Consider the following 7,925-nt stretch of genomic DNA (forward strand, 5'->3'; position numbering starts at 1 on the left):
ATTTCCGTGATGGCTCGGGAGGGAAAAAGTGGAATTTTTCGGGGTGTGAAACTGAGATCCTGATGGACCACACTGAAAAACATAAAAATATTAATTGGTGGGCATTACTGGTGTCAGAAAGGCAGAAAAGTGGCAGCAGGTGGCCGATGCTGTCATCACAGTGTCAGAAGGGAAGACACGCCAGAGACATTGGAACGTACGGCTGGATATCTCAAGTCGGTAGGGCATCCGTCTGCCATGCGGGAGATGAAAGTTCGATTCCCACAGGGGTGAACAGTAACAACCTTCCAGTTGGGGCCTTAAGCAAGACGCTGCAGCCCACAAGAAATTGTTCTGGAGAGAAGTGTCTGCTACATGACAGTAATGATGGCGGTAATGTAGTCTTTTGTTTTGATGTATAAAATAAATATGTACAGATACTAGCTGTTTATTTAGTGTTAAATATTTCTTTCTAGCTCCTGGGTGTTCAGACTGGTTGGGCAGTGCTGCAGCTGTGATCGGAGAGACTTGCAGCACCGCAGCAGACGTCCTGCAGGTGCAGAGCAACACCATCACCACTATTAACCAGATGGCCAAGGAGCTGCAGAAATGGAGACTGTCTTGATGGAAAATGGGACAATTACAAAAGGATTGTGTATGAATAAATAAATAAAGGAATTCCACCTCTTGTGTGTTTCATAAGCGTTACATCACTTCTAGACCTCCAGTTTGTCCCACTCTATTGGATCTCAGAATAAATGACCAAAGCTTACTTTTCACATCTTCTTTTACTGGTAAATGTTGGCAGCAGACTCTGCATCTCATCATCTCCTTGATTTTATTCTGGACCGCTGGTGTTGCTGTTTCCCGTTTTCCCAGATTTTGTGCGTACACCTGGGTCAGAGTTTCTGTGGAGGTAGGAACATTTTCCCGTCACGTTTGGTTTTCATAAATCCCAAAAACTGACTATATTTGGCATACACCAGTTTTTGTACCTACGCCAGCTTTAGAAATGAGGCCCCTGGTCCCCTCCCACCCATGCCCCACCACCACCACCACAGAACTGGCAAAGACACAAAGAAGAAGAGGTGATGTGAGCACTTCTGGAGTTGTTAATAATGTAAGAGCACTTTTACAATGCAATGGTTTCCTTTTCCTCACTAATTTCCTCATCTCACTTTACAGATGCTGTAAGACAACAGGAGCCCCCCCTGCTAATGGTAAAACACTAAATTAAAGGCACAATGATTCATTTATGGACAAACAGTACAGAAAACTTAGAAGTTCTCTTGCTTATGGCATTATAACGTTCTAAGTTACTTCCTCACTTGACTTGTTGTCGGGGCAGAGGTAGAAGGAGGCGTGGCTCGTCACACATCTTGTTTTGGCCTACAGGCAGTGCTCAACAACAACCCTTGTGGCCAACAAAATCACTTATAGTTCCTTTAAAAGTTAATTAAATGTAAAAATTTTGCACAAAAATGTTGTAAAACATAAATTTATTTAACTTTAGATGACAAACTGTATATTCAGAAACCTGATCAGTAAAAGCAAAATAATTCCTGTAAACAGGGTTCGAATTACAGGGGAGCTAAGGGGAGCTCGGCTCCCCTGAAAGGCACAGGACCTTCCCTAAAGATGTTCAGCTGACACTTTGAGGGGGAGCCCTAAAATAGTTCACTTTCAGGTTACATTTAATTTTTCAAAAAGATCCCTGATGTGTCTTGAAAAGAATATCAATAATTTGTCAGCTTTGTGTTTTATTTATTTATTTATTTAACTCGTTCTGTTTCCTTCAGCACCGTGGACAGCAGCGTTGTTTGTGGCGCGCTGTGAGCCTCCACACAAAAACACTTATTATAACACTTTCTTGGACCAAACCCGTTCCAAGAAAGGAGACAACGTGGCTCAGTGTGCAGAACAATGCACTAAAGGGCCTTATTGGTTCAAAATGTTCAGCTATTGTGAACACTGCTGATACTAGCTGCAACTGTTTACTGGATACAGGCTCACAAGTAACCACCATTCCTGTATCATTTTACAATAACTACCTTGCTGATCAACCTGTAAAACCTCTAAGCGATCTACTTGATGTCGAAGGTGCTGCAGGACAAACGGAGCCATATTTAGGTTATGTCGAAACCATCGTGACATTTCCTAAACACTTCCTAGGAACTGATTTCGAAGTCCCAACACTGGCTTTGGTCGTTCCAGATGTTCGTGCTTAGAGACCATCATCTGTGCTTATTGGGATAAATACACTGGAAATTCTGTATGCTCAGTATGTTGGTAGTGAGTTTATCTCAGAGCTCCTGGATATAAAACAGTGTTGAAACTTCTTGACATGAGACATGAGCAGAGCCAGACGGGAAGAGCTAGAGTTGTACGAATGTTGAGCAAGATGCCAGTCCTCGTTCCTGCAAGGCGCACCATTGTTCTGGAGAGTTCTGCCAAGATGGACTCATAGTCAGTAGTCAAATGGGCTATTGTTGAGCACCCTTCATTACCTCTGGCCGGGGGGCTGTGTGTCCAGAGTTGTCAAGTCACCATACCATTCCGTGCAAGATTCCTATCGTCGTCAAGAACGAGTCTGATTGTGACATTCTGATTCCACCACTTTCTGTCATTGCTGACATTGGAGAAACACCAACCATTTTGTCACAGTGAGTTCCTGCTACCCCAGCCAAAGATACTGAGAAATCTATGGAGTTTAACTTTCAGGATTCACTCATTCCAATGGAATGGAAAGAACGTATAACATCCAAGCTGAATAACATGCCTGATGTTTTCTCTGACCACGACATGGATTTTGGCTGTACGGACTGAGTAAAACATCACATCAAGCTCAACAATGAGACATCCTTCAAGCATAGAGCCCGTCCTATCCACCCGCAAGATTTGGAAGTGGTGCGGAAACATCTATGGGAGCTGCTGGAAGCTGGAGTCATCAGGGATTTGGAGTCTTTCTTCTCCTTGCCTATCGTTGTCGTCTGGGATTGAAATGGTGGCATGAAGCTGTGTATTGATTATCAAAAGTTAAACCTGCATGGTTAAGGATGCTTTTGCTCTTCCTAACCCGGAGTAATCATTTTCAGCCTTAACTGGATCCAAATGGTTTACTGTGTTAGATCTGAAGTCTGGATATTACCAGATCGAGATGTGTGAAGAAGACAACCCAAAAACTGCTTTCGTTACACCACTCGGATTCTGGGAATGGAACTGAATGCCCCAGAGGTAACCAACGCCCCAAGTACTTTCCAGCGGCTGATGGAGAAATATATGGGAGACCTGCATTTCAATGAAGTATTAGTGTTCATTGATGACCTCATAATTTTTTCTGCCATGCTGGAGGAACATGAGCAACGACTGTTATGAGTGTTAAACAGATTGAAAGAGTTTAGATTAAAGCTGTCACCAGAAAAGTGCAAGTTTTTTCAGACTAGTGTGAGATACTTGGGTCATGTCATATCTGAAAATGGTGTGAAAACAGAACCCGAGAAGATCTATACTTTGAAATCCTGGCCAGTCCCCCGAAACCTTAAGGAGCTAAGATCTTTTTTGGGGTTTGCTGGTTACTACAGGCGATTTATCGAGAACTAAGCTAACCTTGTGAAACCATTAAACCTTCTCACACATGGCTATGCACTAGTTCAGCGATCAACCAATCCAAAAGGTTCTGCTGAAAAATATCTGGATTCCAAGCAGTCCTTTGGTGAGAGGTGGACGGTCGACTGTCAGACTGCTTTTGAAACTGTGACTGAGAAGTTAACATCTGCTCCGGTTCTTGGATTTGCTAATCCTAAATTACCTTATAATTTCCATACAGATGCTAGGGCAACTGGACTAGGTGCTGTGCTGTATCAAGAGCAGGCGGGAAAGCTGAGAGTGATTGCCTATGCCAGCTGAGGTCTTTCCCAGAGCAAGTCGAAATACCTAGCTCACAAGCTCGAGTTCTTGGCCTTGAAGTGGAGTGGGACGGAGAAGCTGCACGTCTATCTTGGTGCAAACTTAATGGTCGTGATGGATAGTAATCCACTCATGTACATCCTGATGTCAGCGAAACTTGATGCCACCAGTCACTGATGGTTAGCTGCACTCTCCACCTACTCATTTAAGTTTCAGTACCATGCAGGAAAACACAATGTCGATGCAGATGCCCTGTCCACAGTTGCACATAAGGAACATCCGACAGAGGTCGATTCTTGTAAGGAGTGGGAATTGGTTCATCATCTTTCAAGACAGCTGTGCAAGCCTGGCAATGCTGAAGAGATCTCTGCCGATGTTGTGGATGCTATTTGCCAAAGCAGTTGGCCTCTTGAACTTGTATGGATTTCTTGTCACTTGAACCTGACAGTGCCAACACCAAATCAAACCTTCCTTTTACCATGGAGGAGGGAGATGCTGATTCAGTTATTGCGAATCATCCTATCCACTTTGAGGTCAAGTTTGGTAAAGAAACTACTCTCCGACCTGATCCTTTGCCTGAGTCCAGTGACTCTGTGGGGTTTGTCATGTCACTAGCCCCAAATAAAACTGTTGTTGATCCTGATTCTCCGCCATCAGTTCAGGCTCCTGCTTCGATAGCGCCACCTGAGGACAACTTACCTGAATCCTTTCTGCATCTGCAGAACGTGATGAATTGCCCAGTCCTGGCGATAAGGTAGTCTGAGGATGGACCATCCTCAGACTATCATAGCAAATCATAGCACTTACCTGTCTAATCTGATCATCCTGTAAAAGAAGAGGAAACACTCACCCTGATATCCGAAAAGGTGCCTGTTGCTGAGATGTCCGTGGAGCCAGAGACTGACGTTCCTGGACCAGACCAATCTGGGTCATCATGCGATCCTGTTAGTGATGCTCCTTTGAGTATACCCGGTCCACTCGTAGAGGCAGCTTTATCACCTAGGTGCTCTACTCGGAATCGTCAACTGCCTACGTTACAGTATCCGGCGATGGGTAATCCTTTGATTTCAGTTGTTCATACCCGTTTCCAAAGCTTATCTTCTGTTTATGCCGACGCCTTGACTTATGCTCCTGTATCTGACCGCTATTGTTAGTAGTCTTTTACTAGGTTGCAATGAGGACGTGCACCTTTTATAGGAGGGAGGGTTTAACCCAGTGGTTCAGGTCCTCACAGCATAGCTTAAGTGTGTATTCTCGCGAGATTTGGCGCAAGATCTTACCGAGACTTCCGGTCGAATGTTTTAAGTATGGCTGCTGCCATTGATCAGGAGACAGCGCGTGGGACTGGGAGACATCTATCCGACTCTTCGGAGGTATGCAGTTACCCGTTTCTTTAACACAGTTATCTCTTACTGTTACTGTTGATAAACTGTTATGCCTTCTAGTTGGAGATGCATCTGTAGCATCTGATACCATCCCACGGTGTACATGCCATTGTAAACCAGGAGCAGGTGAGTGTCTACAAATTGTTTTCTAACATCCATTGTTTAGAATGGTGTATGAGAATTGTAAGCATGACGTGAGCGTCTGCTACTTTCTCCATTACTTTTGGACACTGTTTAAACCCGGAAATATTTTATATGATGTAGTGTGAACACGAAAGAAATAATTATTGTGCTAAATGGTTTATTTATATAAAAGAATACTCTTAAGAATGTTTGTACCATTATGTAATGATTTTCCTAATGGTGAAATGGATTGTCTGTAAGATGATATGACAATTTATGATCATGTGCATGAAGAAAATTATTATGATCTTTTTGATGTTAATCTTTTCTTTTTGATAATGGTTAAAAACTGGATGATGTGTCATTAGACACTGATAGGAATGCATTGAAGTTACTCATTGGCCTTATTTTTTTAAGCCAGATTTTTTCCACCACGGATTAACACCCAGAGTTCCAAGTTGACCAACCCTGGTTCTACTTAAGGACTTCCACACAGGTTTTTCCTAATGCTTGGAAGGTGAGCTAAGATGGATTTGAACCTGAACGAATTCAAGAGCCTGAACAAATCTCATACCTGAGATTCTGAGAACTGAAAATCTATATTCTCCCTGGTGTAGTAGGAGATAACAAGTTCATGCTGCAACACATTGCTTTGATTATCTGAAAGATAACATCTGGACTATAATTTTGTCTTTAGGTTGTGGGGGTTAAAACTCAATCATTCAGACTACTGCTGTATTGTGGAAACATTGTATATATATTGTAAATACCAAATAATAACTCACTTTTTGCAATACTCTTCAGTCTTCATGGATTATTACACACAATCCTAATCCTCTGTGAGCTGAATTTAGTATCTTCTGACTCTAATCCATTTTATCAGTACATCTGGTTAACTTTACACCTAACCACATAGTATACTCACATATATGTTACATTTAGTTGTGTTGTTCATCCCACAGCAGCTCCATCCTCACCAGTTCTACCTGGTTGTAAAGGTCAGGCTATGATTGGTGGAGGAAGAATCAAGTGAACACCGCTTTCCTTTTATTTTGTGCTGTTTGTTATGTGCACGTGTGCTAACAGCAACTCCAGTCTCTGGGATTATGCCTTCTCTAAGTCCACAAAGCACATGTAGACTGGTTGAACAAACTCGCATGCCCCCTCCAAGACCCTGAAGATGGTGTAGAGCTGGTCCCTTGTTCCACGACCGGAAAACCACACTGCTCCCCCTCAATCTGAGGTTTGACTATCCGATGGACCAGCACCCTTGAATAGACGTTACCAGGGAGGCTGAGGAGTGTGATCCCTCTGTAGTTGGAGCACACCCTCCTGTCACCCTTTTTGAAGAGGGGATCACCACCCCAGTCTGCCAGTCCAGGGGAACGGTCCCTGATGTCCACGCAATGCTACAGAGGCGTGTCAGCCAAGACAGCCCTACAGCATCCAGAGTTTTAAGGAACTCTGGGCGGACCTCATCCACCCCCATCCACTGAGGAGCTTTTCAACTATCTCAGCCCCAGAAATGGGAGAGCCAACACCAGGTTCCCCAGACTCTGCTTCCTCATCGAAAGACGTGTTGGTAGGATTGAGAAGGTCTTCGAAGTATTCCCTCCACCGTCCTGAGTCGAGGTCAGCAGCCCCCCATCCCCACTGTACACAGTGTTGATGGAGCACTGCTTTCCCCTCCTGAGCCACCAGATTGTGGAACAGAATCTCCTCGAAGCCGTCTGGAAGTCATTCTCCATGGCATCTCCGAACTCCTCCCATGCCCGAGTTTTTGCCTTAGCGACCGCCGAAGCTGCGTTTTGCTTAGCCTGCTGATACCCAGATATATTTAGTGTCCGTTAAGTTTCTAGTGTAAACAGCAACGAGTTATTGATGATCATGTCATTAAGCCATGTTTTTTGTAGTTTTATACGGCTTTGTAGAGGCTCACATATTTGCTGTTCTGGAGGTGGGCATTTTTTATGAGCTGGTGCAACTGGAACACAAACTACCTGGTAGTAATGTCACATATTCTCAGTCGCTCGGAATTCCGAGACAACTTGAATGTACCATTAAGCCATTTAGTTTGAGAAGTGAAAAGATCAGAGTGACAAGAGAACACGCCTCTGTTGTAGTCATGTGATCGACTCCCCCCTTCAGCTGCTCATCCTCTGTGATTGGCCCTTCAATTCATGTTTAAAGCGCAGTCAGTCAGGCTACAGCTCTGAAAATAGTACATTTTCCTCTTAAACTCGCAGCAGCCCAGGAAAGGACAATTTACTGCAAACAGCCAGTTCCCCAAACATCACCAAGAATGTTTGTGGGATTATTTTATTACCTGGTTGGTTCAGCACACCATTACAGACACACTACAGACCGGTTCTACATATGCCCCTCAGGGATGAATAAAGGTTTATTGAATTGAATTGATGCATTTATTTATCCTGTTTGGATCATTCTGATGGACAGTAAGTCTGTCTTTACTGGTTGGTCAACCCTGTACTGGTTTATCACCCTGTACTGGTTTCACTCCACTGGAGTTCA

Source organism: Melanotaenia boesemani, chromosome 16 (genome assembly GCF_017639745.1).
Source record: "Melanotaenia boesemani isolate fMelBoe1 chromosome 16, fMelBoe1.pri, whole genome shotgun sequence".
Classification (NCBI taxonomy): Eukaryota; Metazoa; Chordata; class Actinopteri; order Atheriniformes; family Melanotaeniidae; genus Melanotaenia; species Melanotaenia boesemani.